Here is a 14248-nt window from a genome sequence, read left to right on the forward strand (position 1 = left end):
TGTTATGAATTAAGGAAATTGATTAATGATTTGGTAATTGGTTTGAGATTGAATTGGGTCTTATGATTGTAGCATTAACTTTGTGTTGGGTTGATTATAGTTAAATATAACGAACTGATAATGTGTTAATTGTTAAAAAGGGGATTTAACCATGAGATTAGGAATTTTGGGTAATACCCTTGTTGAGTTGAAACTGAGCAGGTTATGACTTTGTTGTCTGCGGGTTGAGTTTTTGGATTAAATGGAGGAAAGGAGTTTCATTTATTTTAAATGCATGTACATATACAATTGGTGTACTGCAAATTGGAAATTGACTCGAAAAGATAAAGGGGATTGCAACCCTTTTGCAAATTAAGAAAGAACCTTGGTAAAAGTTGAAAACCTTGGAACATCATTGTTGTTGTTGGATCTAATGCCTTATAAGAATTGGATGATTGTATTTCGTGCATTTAATACATATTGCTTAGAGGTTTTGTCCTTCGTCATCGGTGGTGGATGGCATTGTGAATGCTGAAATGGGTATGTGTCTGTAGTACACTCGAGTGTTCCATGATTATTGTATAATGTGGTGGTTGGAAAATGTGTAATGCGCTGAGAATGAGAGGTACCATTACCTTCCAGCTAGCACCTGGAGAATTGGCAGAGGTGCCATTCCCTTCCAACTGGTGTCTGGTAAATTGGCATTTCATTGTAGAAAGATGTATCATTGGCTTACCATGCTTCAAGAAGGTAGAGCAGAGATTATTTATCATTTTTGTCTCAATTTGATTGTGTGTGTCATGTGTTATGATGATTATGATTCAGTAAGGTTGAATTGTCTTATATGTTGAGTAGATGTGTTCATGTATATTTGGACGTGCTAGAGAGTGGTTGAGGGAGTTTCCTACCATAAATTATTTTTTTGAATGTATCTCGTTAAATTTTGAGTTTAAGATTGAGAATGTGATGAGCGCGCGGAGACAGACCTTGGTTATGTATTGGGTTGTAAATAATGTGAAGAAATCGGGTTTTGTGAACTTGTTTTCAAAGAAAATAAAAACGGATAATACGTGTGTGTTGTTAAAATGGTAAATGCAATTGTTGTGTGATAATTGTTAAAATGGAAAATGAGAGGTAAAAGCGAACCTTGGCGTTGTTGAATAAACTGGATGAGTTTTAAAAAAATACTTATGTAAGTATATGTTGGTTACAAAATGTCACATTATTTATATGGTATGAGACTAGCATTCATGATCATAGCTATTGTAAGTCATTATTGTTGAGGATCATGTTGAGATCCCTACTGGACTTTATGTTCATCCCACGTTTCTAATCTTTTTCAGGTGAATATAGAGAAGTGCTTCAAGGTCAAAGATCTTCCTTATTTGTTGGCCACGTGGCCTTTTATTTGTGGGCGGAATGCCATTGATGTAAAAAGGGTTAAACCCTCCCTCTTGGATTAAATGATGTAAGCCTACGGGCAATTTATTTAATTATATGGGTGTTTAGGAAGTGGGTTTTTTTGTAGGATTTTTTATTTGTAGGTGTATGAGAGGGTTCAAGAATGTTGTTGGAAAATTCGAAGATCTTCGAAGATCCTTGAATAGAAGAATTCGAATTCTCTAGAAGATGATGAGAGGCTTAGATTCTTTAATAGTCTCAACTAAGAACACAAAGAAAGGAGATGATGGAGATAAGAGATTGGGCGAAGAAGAAGGCAAAGTGGCTAAAGAGAGAATAATGGCAAGGCTCTCCCATGGATCTCCCACTTTCACTCTCAAGGTTGATAATGGAGAAGGGAAATCAGTTCTTTCCCAAGAGTTAAATCTCCAAAATCCATCCCTTGTAAAGCTATGGGTGGGTGCTATTTATAGGCACCTCATGATGTAGGATGGAGCCTATGTGCAAGGCACATGGGGAATATTCTCTCTAACCACCTTGTCCGAGTAGGTGACCTCTCCGAGGATGAGGAAAACCCCGAAGAGGAGATCAACCCTCGGCGAACCCTTCTTCTTAGCCACACCTAACCAATGATCCCTAATCATCCCAAAGGGTCAGGGATAGTCCCAGAGGACGTCCTGCCGCATAAGGGTCAGGGGTAGTTCAAGAGAACGCCCTGCCGCAAATATTGCCGAGTCTCAGGGACCCCCTAGATCGTGCCACCTCGACCCGAGTATATAACTTAGTTTAACCGAAGAGTGAATTTATCTCCACTCACCGTCTTCGGGATCGGGTCCTTTGTTTGGCCTTCATTACGCACATGGTTTTAGTGCGTAGATCCCGGAAAGCTCCGAGCCCACATGTGTTGTAGGACTCATTAACGGAGCGGCTTCTAGATTGAGTCTGAATCCGTTCGAAGCCAAGTGCTTCGGATCTCTAGGTTCGTGGATCCGAACCCTTTCGAGTTCGAGCCCGAGTAAGTCTCTAAGTTCGTGGATTCGAACCTTTTCGAGGCTTAGGGCGATTCGGCACATTTGATGGCGATAAATCTGGGCCCACCAATCTTGGACTTGAGATAAATTCGGGCCCACCAACCTTGGACTATTGGGCCTAATTAATTTAGTGAACTCAAATTAGCTCCTCTTTCATTTTCCCCTTGCGTGTATGAGAAATTATAGTTTTCTCGGACTGCAGCCATGATGCACTTCATTCTCTCGGGAATATTTTGTCTTGATGTGGCTTTTTGAATAAAAATTGATGACTCACCACAACTTATGAATAAGATTGGCAAGTAATATTAAATAAATAAATAAATAACTTTTTTTTTTTATATAGAACATCTCAAAAAAATATATATATTTTTCACTCCAAGCAAAAATAAAGCACACCCACCATCATTTTTTTTTTTTTTTAATGTATAATGCCTACTTCTTTTTTAATCAAACTTGCCTTGACCTTTTCTCCAACAAACTTATACAATTTCAAATCCGAAAAATGCTCCAGAATATTCGTAGGCTTATTTTATATATATATAGCCTTAGCCTTGGCACTTTTGAGGGTCATCATCAGAATCAAACCTTTGCCTTTTCTTTTTATATATATATTTTTTTCTTTTTGGAGATAAGGACAAAAACCTTAATTCTCTTTTAGGCAAGACCTATTCGGCAGCACACTTCCTCTCTCTAAAAAGAGAGACCCTGCTTCTTCATCTTCAAGAAAGCTCTGTTTCTATAATAACAGAGGCCGACCCAGTTGCTTGTATTTATGACATCTTTTTCTTTTTTGTTCTGTGCTTCATTTTCCTTACTGCACTACCAAATTTTTTTTCAGGTTGCACGTTGTTCATCGCCGCAGCTACAGGCCCCGCCGTCGTCAATACTTCACCTCGGCCCAACGATGCATCCACTCTGAGCTTTGGGTGCGTCTGATTTCAGTTTTGCTCCCCCAAATAGCACCACCACTGGTCTAGACGCGACTGAGCAGTGCCGTCCAACCTTCCTGGCGTTGTGCAACACTCCGACGGCCCTTGCGAGAGCAGCCCCGACCCTGCATTGCATGCACGACTGCCCAGCTTGCGTGGCCTGCACATCTTTTCATCCTGCTCTTGAGACATCACCATTGCTGCAACTTTGCTTTTGGCCTTGACTGCCCAGAGCCAACCACACCGTTGCCCATTCAATGTGACATGTGTGGTTGCCAACTCCTCTGCGACACCACTGCTGCCTTCGGCTTCGGATTGTCCAACGCCGACTACGCATGTTGCCCGTTCAACGCGACATGCGTTGTCTTGCCCGACGCCATTTAGCTCATCACCGGTCCTCCATCTCAGCTTATCAACACTCTTTGGAGTTCCGAACCCCCAGATCTTGGTCTTGATTTCACAAACTTCATTCTCTTCATTGCTTTGGATTTGTGAGTATATTCTTGAAACCCTCTTTCTTTGGCTTCTTACAGGTTTTGCGAACAAATTTCCAGAACCCTTGAAGGTTGACTCTCCATTTTTGATGGCTTTTAAGTTTATGCACTTGGACATGTAAACAATTTGGGTTTTGCTACCCTGACTGTGGGAAAATATATATATGAGTTTTTGGACTGAAATTTGACCTCCTGATCTTGAGATAACCACCACTCTTGATGAATCTTTTTTTTTTTTGTAAGAAATTTTGGGCTATGAATCTTGACTTGGAAAAGATATTCTTGAAATTGGTATGACTGAGAAATATAATATCCAAATAAAAGATGTTTGAGATCTTGGGCCTGAAATTTGTTACTCAACTTACTCTGTTTGTTTAGAGTAAGAGTTTTGTATAAACTGGGTCTTTAATATTGAATACTGTAATCTAAGAGAGAATGACCCACTTGAATCTTGTACGAGTTATTGATGTTGAGGAAGAACATGTAATCCATGTGAGTGTTGTTGCTAGCTTTGCTTGAATGGGACGAATAAAATAAATGTTGTTGTTGTCGATGAAACCAGAGGAAATGAGGCCCTTATATTGTATATAAATCTTGTTGTTGAATGATTGGTTGTTGTTTTGTTGATCTTATGGATGCTTGGGAAATTCATAGCTAATGCCAAAATTTTGTGTGGCCGTTGTAGCTTTACATCGGCTTGAGAGGAACCGGCCTGGACAGACAAAACCTTGATTGTTGCATTTTCATGAACTTACTCAAAGGAATAAAATTGTTACAATTTAAGTATATCATTATTATTGTTGATGTCGCCTTTATTTCGGTAATGTTTGAATCATAATCTGAAATTGATATTGCTAGTCTTGCTTGTCAGCTTCGCTATTTCAGGCAAATAAATTCTTGTAAGAACTCCACGACATTGGTGCCCTTAGAACCCGCATTAATGAGAGCAAGGGTTATTCCTCGGAAGTCTGAACGGAAGTAAGACTGTCCCTCGGGAGTCCGAAAGTAGTGCACACCCTACTTCGGCAAGAAAGATCCCTCCAGAAGGCAACCGAGTCTACCAAGCTTGCACCAATAGAAGTAAAGATTGTCTCTTGGAAGTTTGAGCGGAAGCAAGGCTGTCCCTCAGAAGTCCGAGGCCAAATAGTAGCACACAACCTACTTCGGCAAGAAAGATCCCTCTGGAAGGCAATCGAGTGTACCAAGCTTGTACCAACAGAAGTAAAGATTGTTTCTCGGAAGTCTGAGCGGAAGCAAGGCTGTCCCTCAGAAGTCCGAGCGAAAGCAAGGTTGTCCCTTAGGAGTCCAAGTGGATGTACACTTCTACTCTGGCAGCTAAGGGAAGCAAAGGCCACGACCTTGGGCCCCTCAGAACCTGCATTAATGAGAGTAAGGGCTATCCCTCAAAAGTTTGAACAGAAGCAAGGCCGTCTCCCAGGAGTCTGATTAGTAGCACACCCTACTTTGGCAAGAAAGATCCTCGAAGCTCGTACTGATGAAAGCAAGGGCTGCTCTTCGGAAGTCCAAGTGGGAGCACACACTCTGTTTCAACAAGAAAGATCCTCGAAGCTTGCACTGATGGAAGTAAGGGATGTCCTTCGGAAGTCCGAGTTGGAGCACACACTCTACTTCAGCAAGAAAGACCCTCAAAGCTTGCATTGATGGAAGCAATGACTGTTCTTCGGAGGTTCGAGTGAGTGCAACACTCTACTTTAACAAGAAAGACCCTCAAAGCTTGCATTGAAGGAAGCAATGGCTGATGGAAGCAAGGGCTATTCTTCAGAAGTCTGAGTGGGAACACACACTGTGCTTCAACAAGAAAGACCCTCGAAGCTTGCATTGATGGAAGTAAGGGCTATTCTTCGGAAGTCCGAGTGGGAGCACACACTCTGCTTCAGCAAGAAAGACCCTCAAAGCTTGCATTGATGGAAGCAATGACTATTCTTCGAAGGTCCGAGTGGGTGCAACACTCTACTTTAGCAAGAAAAACCCTCGAAGCTTGCATTGAAGGAATCAATGGCTGCTCTTTGGAGGTTCGAGTGGGAGCACACACTATTTTGGCAACTAATGAAAGCAAAGGTTGTGCCTCTCTGAGTGGGAGTACACTTCTACTACGTCAAGAAAAGTTCCTTCAGGTTGGTAACTGTAGACGTGCCCGCGTGGGGGACCCCGCTACTAGTTCGGACTCGATTCGTGTCACGGTTCTTAATCTTGAACCAAAGAGTCCAAATCTGGCAAATCGTTTTGAGAAAACAGTTTTTAGGAAAGAAGTGCCAAACATGGACTGCTTTCCCAGATACAGAGTCGCCACCTAAATATTTTTTTATGGGGGAATTTAGGAAACCCTGACTCGGTGCCGAAGGCCCCATGTCCGTCATCACCGGAGTTGTCTCGGCTCGGGAGCTAGGGTACGATTGGGGAAGGTCAGCTATGAGCACCCCCTCTCGCCCGGTCCGAAGACCGGCCTCTACTAACCATGATATCCGTTTTTGAAAACTTTATGTGTTCTTATTCCAATTGTTAGCCTAGAATTACTATGTTATGCGCACAGCAAACAAGTATAGACTAGATTGTCTAATTCGGAAATAAGCATTGCATATCCGTTTGTTTTGAAAAAAATGTTTTGGAATTTTGCTACTTGTAAGTAGGCTAAAATACGGATTTCAATGAGCTATTCCAACTCAGGCAACCCAACCTTCATCCACAGGCATTCAAACAGTTTATCACATAAGCATCTAGCTGCATGGCAAGCATATTGTCATGGCAACACTCACACGCATGCGGTATGCTAAAGCATAAATACTTACATCATACTCCGTGCCAAAACAATAAACTAGTTAGCAAACATGCGTGATCCTAGTTCATGTCAAGTTGACTAATGCAACACATGCAAGATGCAATTAGAGTAGGCTCGGCTAACTTAATCATGGCATGCGAAAATGCGATCAATTTGATGCACGTATTCAATTCGGAATTGGGGTACAAATGCAATTAGCATGATGTACTGAGCCTAATGCATGCAATACAAATGCATGAATGCACGCATGCATAGCATAAGGTATGCTAATTTCAAAAATGCCCTAATCTACCATCATAAGCAGGTAAATAAAAGGGAAGAAAGACGTGAGGTTGGAAGACATACACACACTCACGCACACTTATTACATAATTGCCCTCGCTCGGAGGGGCCAAATGAATATTACAGTCCGAATAGTAAACAAATAAATTATTACAGAACTTCTAATTTACTTAATAGGATGAATGCAAAAGAAAGAAAGGTGGCCATAGCCCCCTGCCTCGGGATGCGCATATGATGCATGCTCGAGACCCGGCTCGCCTGGAACACTCGTGCCATACCCCTGCCACCTCTGTTTATACTGCCCGGTCTTTCCGAAAATTGCCAAAGCCCTAGGACAGGTTCCTTGCATGCTGCAGAGTACCACCGGCTAGGGGAAATTCCCACCGGCAGTGCAGAATCTCCATCGGCTGTTTTTGGGTTTATCGGCCATTCATCAGTGGCCGGTCGGAACTGAATTATGCCGGTCGGCAGAAGCTTCCTGCAGAAGACAGATTTGACAGCAACAGAGAACAGACAGTATATGGCATGGGATTTTAGGCACATGTGAGCATGGTCATGCTTCCCATCATGCTTTGAACTCAGGGAAGCATGGCCCTCGATCCTCGAGCCATCAATGGTGCATGATAGCCCAAGGGATCAAGTTTGCCACTTGATGTAAAGATGCATGCAACACACAAATGAGGACCGAGGCCTTATCATGTTGAAGTCAAAGGTCCCGGTGACCGAGAGTTAAGGCGCGTTGCATCACTTATGGTATGAACGCCCCTTAACCCTCACACTTGGTTTGACACCCCAAACCAAGTAATGCAATGCATGTTATGCTAACATGGCTCAAAATGCAACATGATATCAAGATGCAAAGTATGCCAAGTGTCATGCAACTAGTATGGCAAGCATGCAATATTAGGCATACAAGATGCAAATGTAATGTAAATATGGACACTTTAAGCCAATAGAATCATCATGCTACAACACCTAATGAAGCAACCATACATCAAACATGAAACAAGCATGCAATGGTGGCTTAAAATGGTAAAGGGGCAGACCTTCACCCTCCTCAAAACAGTGGCCAAAAGTGTCCAAAAGGTGGACCAATACTCATGCCAACAAGCAAACCAAAGGTCCTAAGGTTAAGGCACAAAAAGGAAGCATTTCACTCCCACTAACATGACCACTTATGGCATGGCTTGGACAAGCCAAAATAGAATTTTAACATGCAAAAAGGGACTCCAAAACCTCCTAATATGGCAGCTAAAGTGACTCCAAAGAGGTGTGTGCATCAAGGCTCATATCTAGGCATAAAAGGGCACACCCTCAAGGCATAAAAGAGGTCACACATGCACACATATAAACATGATTTATGGACTGAAATGTGGTCCTAAATGATGCCAAATCATGAGGATGATCATAGTTATGCATGCTAGAGGTCAATATGCTCAAAGCTTACAAGCCAAAACATAAAGAGATGACACCAAACAAGGCAAGTATGACTAAAATGAAGGGCCAACAGACCTTAAACATGGTGAAATAATGCCAACATCTTCATGGAATCAAGCCAACACATGCAAGAATCATGGCCTAAACACAAGATACAATCCTAGGCCAAATGGAGGAATGTAAAGCAAGTATATTAAGCATGCAAATGGGTACAAATCCGGCCAAAAATAGAGATCACATATGACCTAAAACACCCAAAAAACTTCTGAAATGAGGCAAAAAATGATCAAGCATGCATGTTACCCTTTTAAGCCAAAATACAAGGAAACAAGACAATGAAGGGAGAGGGGTGTCCCTCCCCTATGCAAGACTTCAAACCACCTTCCTCACCACCAAAAATCTACTGGTTTTTAGTGGTGAGAAGACCAAAACACTTAAGCAAACAAAGCCTTACCAAAGAGGCAACAAAAAGGCCAAATAAGGCCTAAGAGGGTGAGTTTGAACTCAAATCATGAAAGACTCTTAATGAAAGTTCTTAAGCATGAAAATACAAGCCTTTTTTATGTTATGCACAAAAACTAAATCAGCAAGTATGATAGGTAAAAAGCTAGTGCAAGTTTGGGGAAATTAAAGTAAAATGCTCACCCTTGAAGCACACTTCAAGAACAGCCAAGGTAGCCTCCTTCTTTTGATAAAAAACAGCCCAAAAACTCAAGAATCAACCCTCAAAGTCCTCAATCTCGGAGCAAGGTGTAATAGTGTGTGTATTGGTGCAAAAGTAAGGTAAAATCACACTTTTAGGCCAAGAAACACACACAAAGGAGGAGAGAGAGGGAGATATAGAGATAGGGTGTATCTATATGTAGAAGCTCTGGTTTTGCCTTCAAAATCTCTAACCTAGAGCAAAGAGGAGGCTTGTCCTCTTATAGAACTCCCTTTTGCAAAGCTTATACAACAAGCTTGGTTAGAGGGCAATCCCTCCATACATGTATATGGAGGGAAGAAGAGTTGGTGCCAGCTATCACAGCTGGCACAAAATATCTACATAAAGTAGATGAACAGTGGTCGGCTGCCCAAAAATGTCATTTTGACAAAAAAGAGTGCCGACCGGCAACAAAATGTGCCGACCGGCAGAAAAGATTGCCGATGGAAGCAAAAACCAGCCGGTAGCCTCTAGCCACTGCTGGTGGTATGTGGAGATGCCTCACAAGGCATTCCCTGCCCCTCCAAGGCAAAACACAAGTGTTTGGTGCAAGACCAGACACAACGTTTGGTGGTTTGCAGCACTTTGGAATTTGGGTCTTCATCTCCGTCTTCTCCATTTGGGTTATTTTCTTCGAGGTAGGGATTTCCTACTCCATCTTATAAGTTTTGTTCTAAGTTTTGGTATTTGGATATGGTGGGAGTACTTTGGTAATTTTGGGAAAAACCCTAGTTGTATTAATAAATTAACTTGTTTAATTAATTTAAGGAAATTGGGGAATTTGGTTAAATTCATGAAATTGAGGAATTCATTGACTAAATGGTGTAGTTGGATTATTTAAATCACTCGCCTATTGAATTGTTGATATATTTATTTCCAGTCTAGAAATAACTGTTTTGGGCTATCGGTGGAGGATAGTTGTGTTTGTTGTAGACATTGCATGTGGATTAGGGAAAATTGAAACTAATCAATTTGTTTAAGTCATAAATTTAGATTATTGAATTAATACAGAAAATGCATGTATTGATTGAGCATTGCATATGCATATTGTTTGGGAGGAGATAGGGGATGTACTCCACGGTTTAGGGGAAGATAGGGGAAGGACCTCTAAACTGGATTTTGTTTGGGAGGAGATAGGGGATGGACTCCATTAGCATCACTATTATGTGTGCTTATCATATTGAAGTGTTTTTACATGTTATTGATACAGCACTACAATGTGTCTCAAACGGGAAGTATGAAGTGTTTTGATATGAGCCTGAGTCTCATCTGTGTTGTTGACATTGGAAGTAATATGACATTGGAAGTAATGTGAATATCATATATAGTTCACTGTTGTAAGTTGGGCCAGGTTCTGAGCCATATTGATAATAATGGGATTTGAAACATGTCATAGACATTAGTGTCATGAGACTGTATTAAGTTAAAATTGATTATCTTGGTTAACCATCTATTGAATGCTATTGCTTTATTCAATGCTTATATTTGGTTTAGTATATTTCTACTGGGCTGTGGCTCACCCTATATGGGAACATCATTTTCAGGTCCAGGTGATAAGCTACCTCCAAGGACTTAGCTTGGAAGGATTTGACTTTTTGATTTTGAAGACTATCTTCAGTTAGTTGTTTTTATTTGATAGTACATGTAAACATTCAAGCTTAGGGCTTTACTTGTATTTGAGTTAGAACTCATATTTTTGTGTCCAAGTTTTGGCTTGGAAAGATGTAAGCCCGTAGGGCATTTAATTTGATGTTACATGTAATGCTTTTATTTAGTAATACTCTCATAAATGAGATAATGAATTGTTTTCTTTAAATATTGCATGTCAATGATAAATATATAATGGGCTTATTTTGAGGACGTGACAACTTGGTATCAGAGCGTACCGGGTTTGAATACTTTGGGTACGTGGGAAGTGATTAGTATCACAATGGGTTCGTCTCGTTTGATAGAGACTTAGTGAAATGTTATATGCTTATATGTTTATGTGATTATGTGGGTATGGAACGTAGTTTCTAGGATGTTAATTAGACCCTTGAGTTGCTAGTAGTCTTGTTGGAAAGGCACTTGATCAATGCTGCTTCCAACCGGAACTATAGTAACGCTTCGGGACTATTATCATCCAGGAATGAAATTCGTAGATGTTTATGTGATTATGTGCTTACGTGGAATGAATTATTGTTGTTCAATGCGTTAGGACGCAAGTGTTTAGTTTCGGCACATTTATTAATGTGCTGACGTCTTTGTTTCCTTTATTAGGATGTCAGGACGAGGACGAGGACGCGGTAGGCGTGGTAGGCCGGGTAGGCAGGAGGTGCCTGTGCCAGAGCAGATTCCGGCAGTTCAGGAGGGTATTGGCCAGGCCAATGTGGCCGAGCCAGTAGGCCAGCAGGCTATGGGCGCTCTAGCCCGAGAGATAGCAGGGGCATTCAGGGAGTTAGTAGGCATTCTCAGAGCTGAGAATCAAGCGCGGGTTGTTGTTGCGGATGCAGGACCTTCCTTTCTGAAGAGGGAGTTCTTCCGGTCTAACCCGGATGAATTTGTGGGTGATCCTAAAGAGCCACTTAAGGCAGATGAATGGCTCGAACAGACAACGAAGGCGTTTGAGATGCTTGGCATCGAAGACGAGGGGTTGAAAGTGACCTTGGCATCTTTCCAGCTGAAGGGAGATGCGAGTCAGTGGTGGAAGTTCACTAAGGGTCGTATAGGAGGTACATGTGAGGCTTTTGTGAACGCTTTCCAGGAGAGGTTCTTATCTCCAGCAGTTAGGGAGAAGCTGAGAGACCAGTTCTGCCAGCTTAAGCAGTCGAGTTCTTCAGTGGCCGAGTTTGAGGCTGCATTTACTAGCTTGTCCAGGTTTGCACCTGAGTTGGTGGCGTCTGAGGAATGCCGTTGTATCGAGTTTGAGAAGAAGTTGAGGCGTGGCCTCAAGCTGCGAGTTGGGGGAACTATGATTCGGGATTATGGGCGTATGGTTGATGCTGCAGCCCACATGGAAATCATGATGCAGGAAGAGGAGGAAGGACAGAAGGGCTCCAAGAGGAGTCAGGATGGTTAGAGTGATGGTAGGAGACAGAAGGGTTTTAATCCTCAGCAGTCTCAGGGTAGCTTTTCTAGATCGACTTTTCCTGTGCCGAGTGCTAGTTCGGGGAAAGGCAGTCAGGGAGACATTACCTGTTTCAAGTGTGGCCAGCTGGGCCACAAGTCTCCAGTTTGTCCTCAGAGGGGAGGAGTGCAGAGAGCAGCATCATCTTCGGCTCGATCTCAGAGCCAGAGTTAGGGTAGAGGGCAGCCACTCTCGTGTTATCAGTGTGGTCAGCCAGGGCATATGAAGAGGTATTGCTCGCAGTTGGGTGGCACATCTAGTGCATCTGGTTTGAGGCAGATTTCGGGTCAGCAGCCAGCTCAGTCGGGTCAGGCCTCGAGGGCCAATCAGGGGGCTTCATCGTCCCAGTCGGTACAGCAATCTTATGCTCCTAGGGGTGAGCAAGTTGATCAGAGGTCTTCTGGGCGCGTGTACGCTGTTACCGTGCAGGATCTTGTGCCGGCACCATCAGTTGTGAGAGGTACCTTCTTGTTTTGTAACTCGGTTGCTAGTGTTTTGATTGATACGGGTGCATCTCATTCCTTTGTGTCTGCTGCATTTGCATTTGTTTTGGAGTTGGAGTTAGCACAGTTAGCATCCCCTATGTGTGTAGTGTCACCTCTTGGGGCTGAATTAATCTTGAAACAAGGTGTCAGGGGTTGTGATATAGAGGTCGCCGATCATAGACTTCCATTTCCTTTTGTAGTTATGCCCATGAAGGGCTTTGATGTTATCTTGGGTATGGACTGGTTATCGTCATACCGGGCAGTAATTGATTGCTACCGCCAGAGGGTCACTTGTTGTACCGTGAGCGGGGAGTGTTTTCATTTTCTGGGGGACCGGGTTGGTAGTGTTTTGCCACCGGGGTATGATTCGCGAGGGCGAAGTGAGCTTAGTGGTCTACTTGCTAGCTTTGAAAGTGGTGAGTGTAATGAGACTCAGACTGTGTTGCCAAGAGTGGTTTGTGAGTACTCGGACGTCTTTCTCGAGGACCTTGTTGGTTTGCCACCTCACAGAGAGATTGAGTTCTCTATTGACTTAGTACCCGGCACGGCGCCGATTTCTATGGCACCTTATCGTTTTGCCCCAGCTGGGTTAGTTGAGTTGAAGATCCAACTCCAGGAGTTACTAGATAAGGGCTTTATACGTCCTAGTGTTTCGCCATGGAGAGCATCGGCCCTCTTTGTTAAAAAGAAAGGTGGTGCTTTGAGACTTTGTATAGATTACCGGAAATTGAATCGGGCTACGGTTAAGAATAAGTACCCTATGCCTCGTATAGATGATCTGTTTGATCAGTTGAAGGGTTCCCGTTGTTTCTCGAAGATAGACTTGAGATCGGGTTATCATCAGTTGAGAGTCAAGGAGGAGGATATTCCGAAGACGGCATTCCGTACGCGGTATGGCCACTATGAGTTTTTGGTGATGCCATTTGGGCTCACCAATGCACCGGCAGTATTTATGGATTTGATGAACCGGATATTCCGGGAATTTTTAGATCGTTTTGTAGTCGTCTTCGTGGACGACATTCTTATCTATTCACCTTCTGAGGAGAAGCACAAGGAACACTTGAGAGTGGTGCTTGAGTTACTTAGAGCCCATAAGCTTTATGCTAAGTTTGGGAAGTGTGAGTTTTGGCTAGAAGAGGTCAAGTTCTTAGGCCATGTAGTTTCTGGGGAAGGAGTGTCTGTTGATACATCCAAGACTGAGGCAGTGCAAGATTGGGCACAGCCTAAGAGTGTGTTTGAGATCCGCAGTTTTCTAGGGTTAGCTGGGTATTATCGCCGGTTTGTGAAGGATTTCTCCAGGTTAGCTTCACCTTTGACTAGTTTGACTCGGAAGGGAGTCAAGTTTGTATGGAGTGAGACTTGTGAAAAGTCGTTGCAGGAATTGAAAGTTAGACTGATCACCGCTCCAGTCTTGATTATTCCGGAGAGGGGGTTGGGTAATGCAGTCTATTGTGACGCCTCACGAGAGGGTCTGGGTTGTGTGTTGATGCAAGAAGGGAAAGTAGTTGCCTATGGCTCACGTCAGTTAAAAATTCACGAGAAGAATTACCCTACGCATGATTTAGAGTTAGCAGCTGTGATATTTGCCTTGAAAATTTGGAGGC

The 14248-nt window shown here is 42.7% G+C and overlaps 1 pseudogene; it reads left to right on the plus strand.

Annotated features, from left to right (window-relative positions):
- The window catches only part of LOC145823630 (receptor kinase-like protein Xa21 pseudogene), a 68657-nt pseudogene extending 65310 nt beyond the window's left edge, over positions 1 to 3347 (plus strand).
- Positions 3348 to 14248: the final 10901 nt, after the last annotated feature.

Source organism: Camellia sinensis, chromosome 4 (assembly GCF_055761805.1).
Source record: "Camellia sinensis isolate YWXY chromosome 4, ASM5576180v1, whole genome shotgun sequence".
Lineage (NCBI taxonomy): Eukaryota > Viridiplantae > Streptophyta > Magnoliopsida > Ericales > Theaceae > Camellia > Camellia sinensis.